At 44.3% G+C, this 19,440-nt stretch overlaps 1 long non-coding RNA gene across 3 annotated transcripts; it reads right to left on the reverse strand.

Annotated features, from left to right (window-relative positions):
• Nucleotides 1–10,079: 10,079 nt before the first annotated feature.
• On the reverse strand, nucleotides 10,080–18,223 carry LOC118418667. Of its 3 annotated transcripts, none has more exons than XR_004831494.1 (4): nucleotides 17,439–18,223; nucleotides 15,007–15,083; nucleotides 14,691–14,827; nucleotides 10,080–13,858 (listed from the first exon to the last, which is right to left on the reverse strand). It is a non-coding gene; the product is annotated as an uncharacterized LOC118418667 (long non-coding RNA). The 3 variants fall into 3 exon arrangements; XR_004831492.1 differs by having other exon boundaries at nucleotides 10,080–13,861; nucleotides 17,439–18,220; XR_004831493.1 differs by lacking the exon at nucleotides 10,080–13,858 and having other exon boundaries at nucleotides 13,915–14,827; nucleotides 17,439–18,218.
• Between the last annotated feature and the right edge of the window lie 1,217 nt (nucleotides 18,224–19,440).

The following is a 19,440-nucleotide window of genomic DNA, read 5'->3' on the forward strand; positions in this document are numbered from 1 at the left end:
TACCAGAATGCTTTTAGCTAAAATGTTGTGCTATCTGCTTTAATTACCTCCCAGTTTTCTACACAGAACGTCTCATACTTACGCCCCCCTCCCCACTCTAAGAATCGAACGTGCAACGTGTAACGTTTAATACCTTTCAAAGTTTTCGTTTTTGTGAAACAATATACTTAGCCTAGTCTTCATATCATCATATCAACACCAATCACTATGCATACTACATATTTTCAGTCCCAAAAATCATGACAGATCCACCCGTTAACGCTGTTAGCATAGTTCATAATGCGCTGAAACTTATAACAATAAAATCTTGACACAAACTACAAAGATTCATAAATAAATGAATACCTGACCTTTGTGATGTGCACGTGGTTGTGACACGTTTCCCATCCGATGCTCCGAAAAATTACGCCAAGGATTAAAAATAATATAACAAAAAAAAACAAATAAAAATAAAACAAAACTGTTTTGCAGGCAGTCACTCAGTGCAGAAGCAGAGTGAAGATAGCCCCTTGTTCCGAACGCAAGTGCTGCACATTCAGACTCAAATCTGCCTCCGCGTTTGAAGTACAAAAAGGGAAAACATTCAACTTTACGTTACATGACAACATTGTTAAATTAAATCTGACTTTCCTGAAACACTATAGAGGGTACTGTTGTTGCAGTTTTTGTTGTAAGCGGTGACGTCCCCCGCTACCCTCGTAGCGGCAAGACCTACTACAATACTACAGGACGTTTCAGACCATATGTAAAATGTAATACACCAGTAGGAACGGTCAAGCACAACATCTTTCAGAGATGAAGGGCCAGGTCGTCCCGTAAACCAGCAGTGGCGTTCCCCGCTACCCTCGTAGCGGCAAGACCTACTACAATACTACACTACTACAGGGCATTTAAGACCATCCGTATAATGTAATACGTCAGTAGGCACGGTCAACCTCAATATCTTTTACGGCATGAAAGGCCAGGTCGTCCCGTACACCAGCAGTGGCGTGCTCCGCTATCCACGTAGCGGCAAGACCTACTACAATACTACACTACTACAGGGCATTTCAGACCATCCGTATAATGTAATACATCAGTAGAAACGGTCAACCTCAATATCTATTACGGCATGGAAGGCCAGGTCGCCCCGTACGTGAGCAGCGGTGTAACCCGCTAGCCGCTAGCCTTACAGCGGCAAGACCTACTACCCCAGGCAGGCCACCGCATCCCTGGAATAATATATCGCGATGATGCCTCTTTCACATGTACTGCGCGATCGGGTATGGACCTTAATAGGCCGGGCATCCCTGGCTGCGCTTGCCGACAATTTCGTGACGTTGTCGACGCGTACCTCGTGATGATGTAGCGTACACATGGACGTCGCGATCGGGCACGGGCCCCGACAGGCCCCCGTATCTCTGGCTGCGCTTGCGTACAATTTCGTGACGTTGTCGACGCGTACCTCGTGATGATGTAGCATACACATGGACGGCACGATCGGGCACGGGCCCCGACAGGCCCCCGCATCCCTGGCTGCGCTTGCGTACAATTTCGTGACGTTGTCGACGCGTACCTCGTGATGATGTAGCATACACATGGACGGCACGATCGGGCACGGGCCCCGACAGGCCCCCGTATCCCTGGCTGCGCTTGCCGACAATTGTGACGTTATCGACGCGTACCTCGTGATGATGTAGCGTACACATGGATGTCGCGATCGGGCACGGGCCCCCGACAGGCCTCCGCATCCCTGGCTGCGCTTGCCGGCAATTTCGTGATGTCTTACACGAAACATCTGCCTTATTCTGTTTATTTTGGGTAGTCTTAGCATGTTACAGGAGGATTCCGACCATTTTAATTTATAAAATTAGTATGAAACTTGCGTGTTGTAGGCGAGTTTCTATATAGTGGGTAGTGAATATGCATTCTTCATCAGAATGAGGATATGTGGGATGCATCTTAAAAAAGGAAATGAAAGGAACACGTAGTGCATTCCACAATTCTTGGGTATCGGCCCCAGTTAAATTAATTACAATTGATAGAAAGTTTTACAACATCAAGGTAATCTAAGTAAGCCAAAGACCACGTCCAGTTACACAAGTCTTTATAATAACTAAGCTAAAAGATAGTCAGGTTTGGTCGTATAGTTGCTTACAGTAATTTTAGAATTGGAATAGGAAATCATATAGATCATTGCTCATTTTCAGACGTTCCAAGCGGGGTCGGCAACCCAAGCTTTTGAGTTGCAATTCCCGGTTAAGCCGCTGGAGGCACTCCATGAGCACGTGGCAGGGACTGAGACCTGGATTACAAGAACCGGGAACAGCGCTGCCGTTGTATCGCCTCCGTTAGATTCAGTAGCACAAGGGAAGATTAAGGCGTCGGCAGACTCCCTTTTGTTCAGAGATCCGGATAAGTTTAGGGCAGGGGGTTTACACAGGCAGGCCTCTGAATGGAACAATCTTATGATGGATATAGAAAGCTGGTCGGAGGTGAAAGATTGGATAAATAATGGGGTAAACATGTTAGATTTCATCCAGCCATTTAAAGGAAAGTTTAAGGGTAAGTTTTATGACACCGCTTTTCCACCTCCGAGCACTGTTCCTAACAACAAAAGTTGTATTCCTTTTGCTGAGTTTATTTCTAATACTATCCACAGCAGGATTGTAACAGGTGCAGTAGAGGTGTGGGAAGAGTGGGCTCAGTGTCTCCGCCATATATCGGGTCACCCCTTACAGTGGAGCCCAATAAACCCAGACTCTGTTTGGATTTGAGGTATTTGAATAAATAGATGAAGGACTGCCCGTTTACTCTTGACACAGTTATAGATGTCACCAGGTATCTAGAAAGAGGGCATTTTCAGACAGTGGTAGACGACAAGAGCGGCTATGATCATCTTTTTTTAACAGAAACTAGCAAACCATTAGTTAGTGGGTTTTCAATTGGGCGGATGGTATTTTGTGTCAGCACTCAGCAGTGATCAGTTTCGGCTGGAAATGTAGTCCGTTTGTCTATCAACAAGTTGGTCTTGTTGCAATGCACAAGATTAGGGCTATGGGAGTACCGTCAGCTCTGTATATAGATGACAGGCATGCGGGTCAGTTACAGCTTAAGATGGGTACCCAAATCAATATATGGTCATTCTACGAGTTGGCACAGGCGGCATGCTACATTTTGTGTTATATACTCTTGCGCTTAGTACAGGGTACGCTGAGTACGTACAGGGCAACCTAACCTAGCTACCACTCAGTGCATAGTGAACTAGACCTAGGTCAGGGCAACCTAGCCTATAGCCAGGGCAAAACGAAACCCTTTACGCCGATTGGTCAATATCGTAAACTCAGGATAGAGCGCCCTGCACTAGGGAGGCACAGAAAAGGTATAAAAGGAGGAGTGGTCCGATCTCTGTCATTCTTGAGAAAGACAAATTAAAGTCGAAACCGGTAGAATACCGTCGTCTCTGAGCTGTCATTTTCCCAAGCTACGAATGATGTATACTCTTGCGCTTAGGATATACTGTGAGATTTGCCAAATCTCAGCTAGATCCCACGGTAAAAACAGTCTTTCTAGGGATGATCATCAACTCATTAACCCTGTAATTTGGCTTGCCAGAGAAGAAGAAGCAAAACTTTGCACAATTTAGGGAGAAAGTCCTGGATAATCACGAAGTCCCCGTGAAGGTCTTACAAAAACTAACATCACATCTGCCGGGAAATGTTTATAGAAATCAGCAATCGGAAAAGCTAGGTAGAATGGCAAAGATTACAGAAGGGGTACGAAGGGAGTTGTTATATTGGAGATTGTTGGACTCTTGGACAGGTTGTATGACTTGGAAGTCAGAGAAACATGAAGTCCTAGAGCTGTCGTCAGATGCCTCAGGGTTTAGATGGGCTGGAGTGGTACATGAGTCAGGCAATACGGTACTATGTGGGGATTATTGGCAAGAAGGGGAAGTAGACAAGCATATCTCAGTAAAAGAAACCGAAGCCCTAAGAAGGACCCTGATATCTGTGCAAGACAAAGTGAGAGACAAGCGTGTGGACGCCAGGGTAGATAATCAAACCCTAGTAAGGGCCTGGGAGAACCAGGGGGGGAAGAGTAAGAAGATTAATGAGGCAATAGTTAGGCTTTGGGAAGTCACGTTACAGCTTAATATTGATGTGAATTTGCAGTACATTCCGTCACGAGGCTGACAAACCGTATAGAAAGTATCTGTTCACGGACGTGCAGTTACTGCCAGAACTGTGGCAAAAGATAGACGCGGAGTTTGGAGGCAAGGATGGTTTTGACACAGCAAAAGGCGCTAGTAACAATTATTGTACCTGATTTTTACTCTAGGAAGTTCTGGTGGCCAGTTTTACTCAAGAACGCAGACAAAGAGGCCAGAGTAGCAATATCGGGACAACGGGTCTTCAGATACCCGACCCAGGGGCAGGGTTGGAGGTTGCTTCCAACAAAGTGGGACCTATGGGCCTTCCGCCTCAACCCGTAGGTTTCACCGGAGCGGCAAGGCTGTGGGTACCAGCGGTAAACTGCATTAGTTGTAATTATCCAAATGATTTTGATTTTAATTTTTGTCAAAAATGTGGAGAGAAAAACAAAAAACAAGAGAGTACTGAAAGGAGACAGAGAATTCAAATAAATTACAAAGACATCGACACAAGATTCGAGGAAATTATGGGAGCGGGAGACAGTTTGGCGTATGCTAAACAAAAACGGTCATTGACAGATCTTCTGAACAGATTTCTGGAGTCTCTGGTTCCACTGAAATCAATCTTTTCAGCCTCTCCGAATGACATTATAAAATTCCTAATCTTTAAGGACCAACAAGGTAAAACAAAAGTCCATAAAGTGAGTTGTGAGAGGAACCAAGGTACATGCACTTGCCAAACACGTCTAGCTTTTAACCCTCAAAGACCCGAGTGGGGTCCATTTGGACCCCGGGCGTAAATTTTGATGTACCATTTGAACATTTTTAATCTGAAGAAAAAAATCCTTCCATGACTTTGTCGATCAATATCTTCTACACCTTCTCCGAAGTTTTAACGAAGATTGGTTCAATACTATGGAAATTATTAAGAAAGTCCGTGTTCAGTCCGTCTGGGGTCCAAATGGACCCCAGCAGTTTTTAAGACAAATGTTTGAGACTAACTCCTTAACTACTTATCGTATGACCACCAAACTTTTAGAGGATACTAAACATGTAAAGTTAAATCCGCATAGAAACTTCTGTGTCATTGCCATAAAATATGACGACATTATGACGTCATTTAGATAATAAGGGCGGCCATCTTGGATTTTCACTAATGACGTCATGAAATTAGCATAAATTATAAATTTTGAATCATGAAATCAACATTGAATTTCCTAGAATTTCTTTGTTGTTAGAAAACAAGTGTAGTTTATGAAGAAAACATTGTTTAAATTGAAATTGACAATTTTTTGGGAAAATATGCCTTTTCGAATTCCGTTGCCATGGCAACCGCAAAAATGATAAACTTACTTTATTGACTAAAAATATTTGCTAACTATATTTTGTGATATATTACAAAGTTTCGTAGCTTTTGCGTTAGCCGTTCATGAGTTATGCGACATAACATTACTATTGTTCACAATGGTCAGTCATCTTCATGGCAAAATGAAATCCACAATCCACATACAAATAAATTGTATATAATTGCACCCCAAAGCAAAAGAGATGACTACAATATCGTACCAAACAGCAGTGTGTCTGAGACTATAACATTATTATTTGCTTACGTAGAAGACATGATATGGTTCTACCTACCACTCTGAACTCAGTGGTCAGTAGGGGCACGTTGTACACTGAGCTCAGACTCGTAGCTGGTAGCTTGGCTACGAGGCGCATCGTCTGGTAAAAGTGGCCAGCAAAGGAATCTGTAGACGGTGATTTTTTTAGAAAGAAAGTTACTTTGGTCCGTAATGCAGCTACCTGATGGTAGCCCCCTTAGTCATTCTGGGTTCAGTGGAAGGAAACATTAACGCCTGAAGTGTGTGGAAGAGGTAAGATAATGAAGCCTCTCAGGATTTACGTCGTACAAACTATAGAACTTACACAAGTTACATGTATCATTACTTCTGTCTTTGCACAAAGTGTAATGTGTCCATTCAATGCCTATTACAATGTTACAGCATACTACAACTGAAACTAATACTTAACAAGATGCAAAGTGCTGCACAGACTGTGACTGTCATCAATCTGAGGCAGCAGAGTTATGGGCAGTTCGTACTTCAGAATGCGGAAGGTTTTCAGACGTCTGATCGCCTGCTCAACGAAGATTCGCAGGTTGGCTATCTTCTTTGTACAGTGTTGCAACCTCTGCCTGTGTCATCTTGTGGCAGCCCTTCTTGCCGGGTGGGATCAGCAAACATCTTCAGCTATGGGGAAGCCCCGATCGGCCATGACTACCTCGTCCCGGAATTTTGTTGCATTCGTATCTCTTGATTTGAGCTTGTAATTGTCGTCAAATTTGTGCGACCTTGTTCCCTGCTCATCTTTGGTGTTGAATTTTGCTTGAGCTTGCAGCCGAGCTTGGAGGTGTCTGGTTAAGACAACTTCTGCCTCACTTCTTGGTAATATAATAATTTGTACCCATCGATATATCCGCGTATGACGTACAGGACTTAGTCACAAATCTTGGAAACGGAAAGTCGTGCATTTATTTGCCATGACGTTAAGTTAGAGTGCAATCAAAACATGTATTCTCTTGAAGTCCTTTATTAGTCATGGCGCTACGTTAACTTAAAGGATGGTAATGGCGTCCTTCTCTGGCCAGATGTCGCTCTCGAACGCAGCTCTCAGCACCTCCACAGCTGTCCCCCTGTTCCTGACCTACAGGTGCTGCTTCACCACCTTTATTTTCAACTTTGGGCCATGGAGGGTACGACTGGACAGGTGGCCCGGTAGCGAGCCCTCCTTTGTCATGCGGGTGAGGATGGTGGCCAGCAGTGACACCTCAGTACCACAAGCAGCACACCTCTTCATGTTCTCTCATCTTCAGCTACCGGCTTATCAATGTATTCCACATACTTTCCATCTTCCAGCTGCTGTTCATTCAGTATCCTTAAATGCCCTCTTCAGTGTGTCTAGGATCTTCTGGGGGTCCCCCCGGCCCCGTGGCTCCAGAACGTTAACCTCCTGTTTCGCCTCCCCCTCTAAATTCGTCCAAGTCAGGCGGGCCCTCTGTTCGAGAGCGCCCCCCCCCCCCCCCCCCCAGGTGTCCAAGACCCCCTCTACCTCGTCTAGCCAGTCTTCAAACTGAGTCGCCCCCGAGAACTTTGCCAGTTTCCGATCAGTGTGTACAACTATCGTGGGCTGCCCATTCGACAGGCAAGAGGTGGAACAACGGTTCCGGGGCGGAGACCGAGTCCTCGACCAACGTCTGCGAAGTGGGGAGGGGAGTTAGACGGGGTACGGGGCATGTATCCATATGGTCTCAGACATCGCAACATTCGACGACCTTGGGATAACAACAGGAACGATCCTGTATTTTATACGCACCACCTACCACGAGAACGGATCTCTCTAAGGGAGGTTAATTCTTTCCGTGTCCTTTGGCACTTGATTATCTGCGGGGCAGACGGCTATGCCTACAGTTTCTGCCATCAAACGGGACATTAGTCGCGTTACGGTACCCCGGATGGCCACCTTCGTAGACTTGAACGGAAAAGGTGTGGAACGGGGAATACCCACCCTTTAGCCAACCCACAAAAGTAGGTCAGGGGGATAGCAAGATTACTTCGTGCCGGGGCTACTCCTGCCTATAAATCGATAGTTTTAATGTAGTCCTGCCGAGTACTTTGGGCGGAAGAACATCAAGTGCTGCAGTTCCTAAGGGGTACGAACTGGAGCACTCCCCACGGCTACGTATGCGGCTATAGGTACCAATCGAGAATTCTGACTACAGTAACTACTCATTTACTTCCTTACAATAATTCACGCAAGTGCGTCAGTCAATCTAGTCTCAGCAACAGAGTGCTGCACTGTTACAAGGCCTCCCGCCAACAACACAACAACAACCTTCAGGAAGAAAAAGGCATGCTAGAACGTGTTTCAACACTGATATCCCGTGATACCGGCGAGGGAAAGGTAACCAGCGCCCAGCAGGCGCGTACGTGCCGGCTGTCACTTACTCCTAAAACTAGTGATACGATCCAGGTTAGTAACAATGAAAATAACTTAACTAGAACTTACCTATGTGGGATTTTCCCAACATGAGTTGACCTTTGACTTTGTGGAGCAGGGTTGCGAACCCCTGGGAGTGACCCATCCTATGTAAACTCCGGTTACCCCACTCTATATTTCCCTACGCTAATACAATCGTCGGTGCTATTCTAATTTTGGACCAGAGTCAGTTCGAACTGTCCAGGTTCGAGGCTGGGCAGGGTCTTGGACAGGACCGGCGTTCGCTCCTACCCGACCAGCATCCGTCCGTACCGGAACAGCGTTCATTGCGACGGGAACAGCGTTCATCTGTATAGGCACAGCGTTTATTCCACCTGGACCAGCGTTCATTTGTACAGGCACAGCGTTTATTCCACCTGGACCAGCGTTCATTTGTCTCGGTCTTGCGCCTGCCTCTACGGGGGCAGTGTTCGTTCTTCTCGGGTTCACCCGTACCTCCTACTCCGGGTACAAGGCCCGGGCTCATCCCATACATTATGTCAACGCTGGATGGACTCTCCTTCCACCCACCTGTCTGCGGGTGTGTCGGATGATATACTCGTCGTCCGAGAGCAGGCGCTTCTTATCGTAGATTTGTTGTTCCAACTTCTCCGCGAAAGTTACCTTAGTCCGATCCCTAGGCTTCTTCACCATGGCGCACAACTTGTCAAGTTTCGCCTCTACCGCCGGCAATATATCCATTTTGGCCTCCATGGTGGACAGCCGCTGGTCGAACTTCCTTATGTACTATTATGGGCGGGAAAATGATTTAGTGATCGTAGCTACAAAAAAAAGGAAAACGTTCAATGCGTAAATAAGCAAAATGAGTAATCGATCAAGGTTAGTAACAATGAAAATAACTTAGAACTCACCTATGAGGAATTTTCCTAACATGAGCTGACCTTTGACATGGTGAAGCAGGGAGTGACCCATCCTATATACACCACGGTTACCCCACTCTATATTTCCCTACGCTAATATAATCCTTGGTGCTATTCTAATTTTGGACCAGAGTCAGTTCGACCTGTTCAAGTTCGTGGCTGGGCAGGGTCTTGGACAGGACCGGTGTTCGCTCCTACCCGACCAGCATCCGTCCGTACCGGAACAGCGTTCATCTGTATAGGTACAGCGTTTATTCCACCTGGACCAGCGTTCATTTGTACAGGCACAGCGTTTATTCCACCTGGACCAGCGTTCATTTGTACAGGCACAGCGTTTATTCCACCTGGACCAGCGTCCATTTCTCTGGGGCGGCGTCCGCCCTACCGGTCTTGCGCCTGCCTCTACGGGGAGTGTTCGTTCTTCTCGGGTTCACCCGTACCTCCTACTCCGGGTACAAGGCCCGGGCTCATCCCATACATTATGTCGAACAACGCTGGATGGACTCTTCTTCCACCCACCTGTCTGAGGGTGTATCGGATGATATCGTCGTCCGAGAGCAGGCGCCTCTCGTAGATTTGTTGTTCCAGCTTCTCCGCTTCCGCGCAATAATCGAAGTGTTCGCCTCTTCCCGGCGGGTACCCTGGGTATGGCCGGAGCACGATGTGGTCCTTGTTTCCCCACTCGTCGGCGATCAGCAGCTGGTGGATGCACGAGTGCAGTCTCGTAACGCACTGTAGCAGTTCCATCAGTAGCCGGCTCTGTATTCGGCGTGCACCTCGACGGTACTGCTCCAGGGCGGCCTTCACTGCTCGATTCTGTTCAAAGGCATGCACCCAGACCGGGTCGGGTAGTTCAATAGCTTCAGCCTCTTTATGGAGGGCTTCCTTGCACATTGCGTTCATTCGGTCTATCGCGGTACCCTGTCCTACAGTCTTTCCGCGCATATCCTGAGTTTCCGAGCGGGTACCATCGTCCCCTTTAGGTATTGGTGGACGTCGGGACCGCTCTTCTGCCAGATGAGCCATTGGGTCTGCGTTTTGGTCCATGCGCAGAAGGCGTTGATTGGAAAGGAGGAACCAAGAAACATCGAACTGCAGAAACCTCTGTCACTCACAAACCGTAACCGTCCACTCAGGTCGTTCGTTAGCACAAAGGAGGTCAAGACATGACGCGTGCCTGAAGTCCATAGGGGTTTGCGTTCACCATAGGCAGGAAACACACACAACAGGCAGGTGGTTGACGTCAGGTGGAGGTGTTACTGGCAGCGGTGAGTTGGCTGTCACGGTGGCGTACGGGCAGACAGTTGACGTCAGGTAGGCCGTGACGTTGTCGCAATTGGATACAGATATTGAAGTGCAGTCACACGTACGCGGATGACAGACTCTCAGTAAGGACGTCAGGATTGACGGAGGACTGATGACTTGCGCCGGCCGATGACGGCATGTCGGAGCGAAGATGATGACGCCCCCAGCGGTAGTTGAGCACATGTGCACACATTATGTGCATTCAATCTGAGCATAATAAGGCTTCAGCCAATTTATGTCTCTCAAGCGTTATCTCATATATTCTATCAAGTCTTCCCGACACATGACAATTTCCACATCACATTAACGATTGCAATGATTGTATTACCTGCTTAACCTACAACATGCAAAAACCAAAATTAAGTCACAACTAGGACCAAAAAATAGTTACTGCTTGAAAATCATTTGTGTGTGTGATTAAGTACATGTCGAGGTACTAGACTTTAACCTGATTTCAATGGGACATATGAAGTTTTGATATCCTCAGCTACGTCCTTCAGGTCAAAGCAATCCAGCTGGCACTCCATTGGCGTTATCTTTGGCCTTTTAGCAACTGAGCCCTGCTTTCTGGATTGAGGCTAACAAGGGCCTCTTTTAGCCTGTCTGAAATTGAAATCAAACAGTCAATGCATTTGATTGACTTGTAGATGTTTGTACAGATTTTAGTTCATCACCGCATGAGTTACACGCTCCAGTTTTGTTTGCACAAAATGTACGGTTCCGTAGGACAATGTTGTTGTTGATATCTGCGTCAGTCATCATTTCTAGCTGTTAGTTTGTTTGGATTCCGAGCATGAACTAGGACTGCTGTCAGCTAGGACTGCGCGCAGAAGCTTATTTGCTGCCTTTAACATACCCGTCCTGGAACATGCCTTGTATATCTTTCCTGTGGAGGTAGAGGTCAGACGCACACTCAAACAGAATATTGAATCTGTTTGCTCGGAACGCCTTTAATTTGGCAAAGGCTGGCACCAAGTCTTCTTCTTGAACTCCTTCTTCAATCCGCTGTTTGACTTTCAGATGCAGGAAGTCCTTGAACTACTGTATTGTTCCAGCCTACTCATTTCCCCCTGGTGCCACTGTTTCGCAGGTTGCGAATCAGCCTCTGAGTGGCGGAGTCGGGGTGCTTCCAGGCATAGTTGCCGCTTTTGTCTTGAAAGTCTCCAAAAAGATTGAATAATGATCATAATACCGGTATAAAGGTTCTGGATTCAAATCTCTAGCAGGCTCCAATGTTGTGCCCTTTATTAAGTCACTTTATAACACCTATTTCCTCACTAGACTCAGTTGAAGATGAGAGGCTAGCTTCAGGGATGGATGTTCTCTCAAATTTGACAGAAATGCTTTAAGTTTATGCTTTAAGAAAAAACAAGATAGACAATTACCTACTAGAGTCTGCATGATGAAAGTGTAACAGTTTGACATGTTTAATTAAAAACATCAGATTTTACCTCCAAGTGCTTCAGTTGCCATGTTGTTCTTGGCTGCTGCTTCCAAGACCATTTTTCTTCTAACGCCTGGCGTCCTTGGAAAAATCGCCTCCATTTGTGAATGTTCTCTGGGTCATCTATTTATAATTTAGCGATACATTTTTCAAAATCCGTTCTCAGTTGTTATAAATCCTGGTGGCCAAAGTCAGATTCAAAGATCTGTAAACAAAGTGTAAACACTCGGGATTAAATTTGATGACAAATATGCAAACTTTATTACTTTGTGATGTCAACAATCGGAAAGTTTAACGGGAAAAGAAAAAAAGCATATATAACTTTGTCTGTTCCTTTGGTATGGATGTGACTTGGGGCTCGTTCTTCAAAAAGTTGGGTAGGATGGTCCAGTCTTTGTGTCGGTTTGAGTGCATTCTGTAGGACTGGGGAACAGATCTCCCATCAGGCCCTAGTTAGAGTAGGAAGGCTCGAGGCTCGGTGTGGTTGTGGTATCCACAAAGATATCCATCCATCCAGAAATATTCACAAAACTGCAATTTATTGCTGTTGTGTCTGTCACCTTTCCTATCTCCTCAAACATTTCCATTAAATGTTGGTAGTACTTTTTTTACAACTTTATTAACATTCACTACCAGTGTAGAGACAGTTCAATATAAAGTTTACAAACATAGTAATACCTAAAAAGTAAATATCATCAAGTTCTGTTCATGAGGTTACAAAGATTGTTGTCTATTTCTAATTATGTTATTTAGCCTGTTTCTAAAATACACAAAATTTGGTTGGACGTTTTTAACAAAACAGATATGATTGAATGATATGATTTGGAAATTGGGGTTGGGAAATGCCATGTCGCATGTCACAATGAGAAGTGTTTTCAGAGTTGAGACATATTTACTGGTAAGGTGCACATTTAACTTAAAGTAAAGACTTTAGAGTTAGAGCTGCAATCTCTTCTCTGTACTAGTGGGAAGTAATTTATAGTGATTAGCAGATAAATTCAACCTGTATTCCATTCTATCATCCCATTAATCATTTCCTTCCAAATGGCTAATTTTAGCTACTGCCAATGTATGACCTATAAGCTGTTTGCCTAAACACAGGCGTAGTTATCTTGACCCCAAAATTTCACCACACATCCAAGATGACGAACCTTCGAATTCCCGCAACTCTGCTAGGTTGACCGAGAATTCAAGTTCTCAGCCTAGTATTTATCATAGCAGATCAACGTTTAAGTGATTTTACGATTGATTTTTACGCATACATACGTAAACCGCCGATCTTCTGCTGCTTTGGAGTAGGGATAGGGTTGTATACGCTGTACCGCCATGTTTACCGTTGCTGAGAATGCAAAATTAAAAGTAAAAGTAGAATTAGTAAAACTGAGAAATCATCTTTTTTCGGACCTCATTTTAAGTAGTTTTATGTGGTATGATGTTTGCTAGGGCATTATATTCCGTCATAGAACTGTCGTAACTTTGGATTTTATTGCACGTGAAACTTGCGTAATGACAACGTTTTAAAAACTGGAAAATGCATAATCCAGTAGGTAACGTTAGAATCAGTCACAATTCTAGGAAACGGAAAGACTGTTCACTCAAAACATATATGTCTTTGAAGTGCCATTACTTGCCATGACGTTTAGTTAAAGGATGCAATCGAAACATTTATTTTCTTGAAGTCTTTATTAGTCATGGCCGGCGTTACGTTAACCTATAGGATGGTCAGGACGTCCTTCTCCGACCGAGGTCGCTCTCGAACCCAGCTCTCAGCACCTCCACAGCTGTCTCCCTGCTCCTCACCTGCAGGTGCAGCTTACAAGGGACCACGGCTCCACCACCTTTGTTTGCAGCTTGGTACCATGGAGGGCAGGACTTCTGAGCTGTATATTTACAGTTCCTTCGGATTCTTCTCTTGGTTTCCATCCTCTCGCCTCTTTTCTTCTTTCCTGTCGCTCTCCATTTTTTGCAATCGTTGGTCCATTCGCTGGAAACTCTCTGCCATCTCTTTCGCGAACGGCCTGCTGCTGCTGCAGCTTGTTAAGGAATGCGTTCTGTTGATCACTGCTGATAATGTTAAATGAAATATGCATATTTAGAAAATGCACTTACAAGTTCGATAATGCAAGAATGAATGGTTAATCTTTTTATCATCAGGCCATGTTGATTTGATTATATGGATGATATAGTTTAGTACTATATACATAGTAATGCATCACAGGAGATATCCAACAAACGTGTAATGATAAAATAAAGTGAACCTCTGACTATTTTCGCTGTCTCTTGACTTGGAATGGAAGAGCAAAAGTAAACTTAGGCTAGCGAAAGTTAGATGTAAGACAGGTCACTGATGTAAAATCGTGGCGATCAATTGCCGGCCATTTGCCTTTTTCAACAACTACAATTGATACTCCAAATCCATGTTGACCTGAAGGGTAGTTAAGTACTTGGGAGCAGATATCAACTCAACAGATACAATCTCTCTCTTCCATTGGACACTACTGACTTGATGTATTTTTTTTTTCAACTGGAATATTTTCAACTGATTTGTTTCCACACTCCATCTAACTATGCATCAACTTTGATTGCATTGTTTGTACTATTGTCGGCAATTCATGTCGGCAAGATCAGATAATTGTAACGGTTCACTATAAGCAAGCAACATTAAACATGAGTGTAAAATCTTATCTCATGGTGATTCCTAGGTAAATTAGGCTTCGCTGCCCGTGGTGTCACTCTACTGGAAATATTGGCCATGATAAGAAAAGTATAACGGTGTACACAAGACATTGGGTCTGAATCAGTTGTTTAGACAGACCACATTAGAACCACACATTTTCTACTTTTCTCCGATTTCTTCCAAGCAAATTTTACGGCCTATCTGCGCATAGTTCACCTCTGTGTTATTGAGCTACTTGGACGCGATTTCCGCCCATCTTGTCTTGTCATTTCTTAATATGAGTGGCAACTCGAAGTCCCTTTTGGAGATCTTCTCTTTCAAGAGCAGGGTGTAGAAGTCTGTCTTGCAGCCATCTGTAAACAAGTACATATGTAAATATGGATCGGTAGACAAATTTACGGTGTATTAGTTTTATCATCTTCTCGAAATGTTTACATACTGTGTTATTTAAAAAAAATTCTGCCTGTGTTTCGAACCACGCCCCAAGCAAAATCACTATTCTGACTCTTTGAAAATATAAATTTACACCTACCTCGAGTTTTGGCAAATGTAAGAGTCATCACGGCGCTGGCGATGATATGCCCCTCCTTTACGACCCAAACTTCTTCGCTGGATGGGGAGATCGGGGAAAACAGGTGAGAATAAGAATGGGAGTCAGGTTCTGGCGACGATGAGAGAGATTGGGCAGATGGCGGGGAGGTGGATGGGGAAATCAGAGAAAACAGGTCTGATTCTGGCGACGATGAGAGAGATCGGGCAGATGGCGGGGAGGTGGATGGGGAAATCGGGGAAAACAGATAAGAATAATAATGGGAGTCAGGAGAAGAAGGCGAATAGATAGGTGTAGACGACTAGGACGCAGGTGAAGGCAGGGGGGAGTCAGAGTCGAAATCAGAGGTGAGGAGAGGTGAGGGCGGTCGGGAAACCGGTACGAAGTCAGCTGTAGAAGTAGTCGGAGAAAATGGCGGTTGTGTAGAGTCGGAAGACATGATCGAAAAATAACTGGTTAAGAATAAACGGTTAAGAATGAACGGCTCACCTGGTGACTAAACGCGCAAGGAGGGGGAAAACGCGTGAAAAAGTATGAAATTCGTAGTAAGATTTCGATTCAAGAAAGTTCAAAATTCGCAGCATTAGTATTAAAGTTAAAAGTAGAATTTCGATGGTGTCGCAGGCAGTTGTCCCACGGATGTTTTCAAAGAAACGTAACAACGGATAGTTATTTATTGTCAAAATCAGAATATTTGAAACGAATTGTCATAAGGCTGACAGGCGACCGTACGACAACAATAGGGCAGGGAGGGATACGGGAAGACAGAAGTTTGAGAAGAAGAATTTTCATCATCGCGCTTAAGCCAACGAAAAGAAAACGTGGTTCTCTCACAACCAGTGGGTAAGGACAATGCCGGGAACGGCAAGAGGTCCGCCCAGCAACGACAAAAAAAAAAAAAAAAATAGCGTGTGGAGGAACGTGGGGGTCGAAAGTAAATGGAACAGCCGATGAAGTTGTTTACTGGGAAGGGGCCGAAATGTGCTAGAAATGACGCCCTAGGGACGCGGTGGTATGTGCGGTAGGACAGTGGTTAGGATTTGGCTTACTCTATTTCTCTCAACTCTCACCATAAACCATGGGCAATAGGCCTCGGAATTGTTGTTGTTTTGCAACAAAGAGGAAATACAGTACAGTGGTGCCAAAATCAACGAAACTGGCACTCGATCCAATTCAAAGGCACCGATCCACCAGATAATGGCACCCCGCTGCGCTCATAAACGGCCCCCGTCAGCCCTTCCGGTCATCCTTAGAGCAGAGCTAACCCTCCTTACTGGAAAAATCACTGGGTAGGAAACGGACGTCCCAGATGTGCGTTACCAGTTGCCATGTTTTCAACCGGACTTATGGTACAGCGGGGCTGTTTCAGCGTATAGTCAGGTATTTTGAAACTATGTGACAACTATGAGAGTTTCTACATGCTAACAAAATCCACGCTGCACTGCAAGTACAGTTTGATCGGGGGGAACAGAACCATTTTCATTGTTTCTGTAGGGGTTTGCGAGGCCGATCCTGAAGTAAAGTCTGACTGTATACGGAAAACGGAATAATTTCTCGTGCAACACATGCAAGCCGAAGGGAATGGCAAAATACCATGCGTATGTACATTTTGTATCGTTCTACGAGAACAGTGTTTTTGATGAATATACAACTGCTTTTTGGCTAGTGTATAGCAAGCATTTTGGTAAAGAAACCGCCGATACGCGTTTTGTATGATGCGTTGTTTATTTTTGGGTGCTGTGTGTGCTGGTAACGCAGAGCCCCGGAAATCGGACAAATTTCGACAACACAAAATGCCGTATATTTTTCTTTTGAAAAAGGGTATTATGCCCGCCATGTACTTCAGATTAAATGTGAATGTTCCACCGATGATAAATCTTTTCAATAAAGCCCTCTACATGACGAAAATTCGCAGAAAATGACGATGTTTGAAAGGCCTTTCCTACCTATCGCTCGCTCCGCTAGCTGGTCGCCTTCGGCGACCTTCTAGTGCTGGTCGCCTTCGGCGACCTTCGGGTGCCTTCGCTCGGAACTCGCCGACGTTCGGCACCCGCTCGGGTTATCCCGAGTACATGTACTTCCTTTAGAGCTAGCCACACTCGTAACATCATCCAGGCAGTATAAAAGCATGGGGGATCCGACAACAATTCCTTGGCCTACCGCCTATGCATAAACCAAGGCTCAAACAAGATGAGGTGTCAAGTTTACATTCCTTTTATTCGGACTCTGTACGGCTCACAACATTGTTCAAAGATCAAGGGACAGATACAAGGCATACACTGAGATATCAATGCATCAAATACAACGCCATTCGCATGTCAAACCTAACTTACACTATCAGGGACCCTCCCAAAATAGAGGCGAATTTGGAACACAACAGCGCTCGTCATAATATAGGAACCATCAAATCTTACCGGGAAATCAGTTGCTTGGATGCTGTAGGAAAATCTGTCCGAGGCGGACGGACCGCGAAACATTTAGGTTACTTTGAAAACTAAGGATGAGCCAAGGTGTCGCCGTCGAGGGAACGCGGTCGGGCCGCCCGCCCGAAGCGAAGCCCGGAGCCGAAGCAGTCGGCATGACAAATTAAGGAGGCAACATGTGCCTCTTCTCATGTGTCTACAGTAACTGTACCTCCCACAGCTGTCAGCTCTGTACAGGCCTTTTCTGGTGGGTTTGACATCTGTATGTCCTGACAAATGAACCATATAATTTGGGAAACATGGGTTACACAAGGGGTACACACGTTCTAAACACAGTCATGTTTTTTCTACAGTCATGAAAATGGTATTTTACGCAAGGTCATTTTTTTTAACAAATGAACCATATTATTGGGAAAACATGAATTACACAAGGGGTACACAAGTTCTAAGCACAGTCATTTCTACAGCCATGGACAGGGCACTAGTATTTTATGCAAGGGCATTTTTGTAACTTTTCAGTAATTGGTGATAATTCTAGACTAGACACTAGGCTGATGAGGAGAGGGATCTATGTCCCATAGGGGGTGACCCAGACACAACAGGTCGTGTAAGTTGTTTGGAGTCAGGAGCAATGACTTGCTTGGAATACAAACAGTACTATGTACAGTTACCCAAATGTCCTATGTTGCCTACTACATGAAGGCACATAATCATTTATCATTTGATACTATTATGGATTACTGGCTATTGCCATTGAAAAACATCTTCAGTTTTTCTTAAAGGCGCAAGTCCTCACTTTGTGTGAGGGGGGGGGGGGGGAGGGTAGACCCCTTCTTTGTCCAAGACAACATTGATGTCGAGGACAAATTTGGGCTTCACCTTCTCTGGCTTCCCATAGTTCACTAGTTTGTTAAGTTTGGACTTGAAAATGTTTGGACCTGAAATGACAAAACTTTTGTTGTCACCAAGACAATGAAAGCCAAAAAAAAAAGCATTGGGTTCTTTGCGCTTGAATTGCGTGTATTATTGAACTACAGTCAAACCTGCCCAAGACGACTACCCGGGGGACCGGGCAAAAGAAAATAGGGCCGCGCGATATGAGGTCACAATAACTCCCAACAACCCCTACTTGTAAGAATATAAGGGACACTTATGGTTTTCATCTTTTTTTTTGCAGGAGGAGCACCCTTTGGGTTGTTTACTAAAACAGGAATAATATTTTTAATGTTGCTAAACAGTTCCTAAACGGGAGTAGATCAAAGTATGTACCCTCCAAAAATCATACGTTTCTAATGCTGGGAATAGGTCCTCGGTTTGCTTTTTTGTCAAAAAAATATGCATTATATTATATTAGAATTTATAATAAATGTATAATACTTAACATCATAACATTATACTTTTTACAACCATAATGCTCTGTTTTACCTCTCTGCCGAGTTTGAACCGTTTTTTACCATCTATGGCTTACTTAGTTATGGCAGTTTTTAGACAAGGTCTTGAAGACACTGTACAGACTCATATTTTGGTCAATATTTTCACCAAACATTGACCAATTTTCAAAATTCTTTTTGTGACATGTTTCTTGTTGTGTAAGGTGTTGGGAAATGAATATCTAACATAGATATATATATAGGTTGTGTACCTTTTGCTATCAATTGATAACATGTCAAGAAAAAAAATGGTTACACATGATAGTGAAATAGGCGTAACTTTTGTTTTCTTATGATGTACTTGTAATGTCCGCCTAGTTAAGAAAGTATTATTGTTGTTTTCTGCTAATGTTAACCGTTGCAGGTAGAATTACGCAGGTCATGAGGGTATTTTTTGAAGTAGGTTTGTCTGTAAAGCTGTTTTGGATTGATGGTACTATAGAAGACGCAAGTTCAATAACTGTTATAGCACAAGAAATTGTATGTGGTACATTGTGAAGGTCGTTGTTATTTAGCACGCTTTGTGAGAATACACTTATTTATTTATTTATTTATTTATTTCA

Source organism: Branchiostoma floridae, chromosome 6, assembly GCF_000003815.2.
Source record: "Branchiostoma floridae strain S238N-H82 chromosome 6, Bfl_VNyyK, whole genome shotgun sequence".
NCBI classification, from domain to species: domain Eukaryota; kingdom Metazoa; phylum Chordata; class Leptocardii; order Amphioxiformes; family Branchiostomatidae; genus Branchiostoma; species Branchiostoma floridae.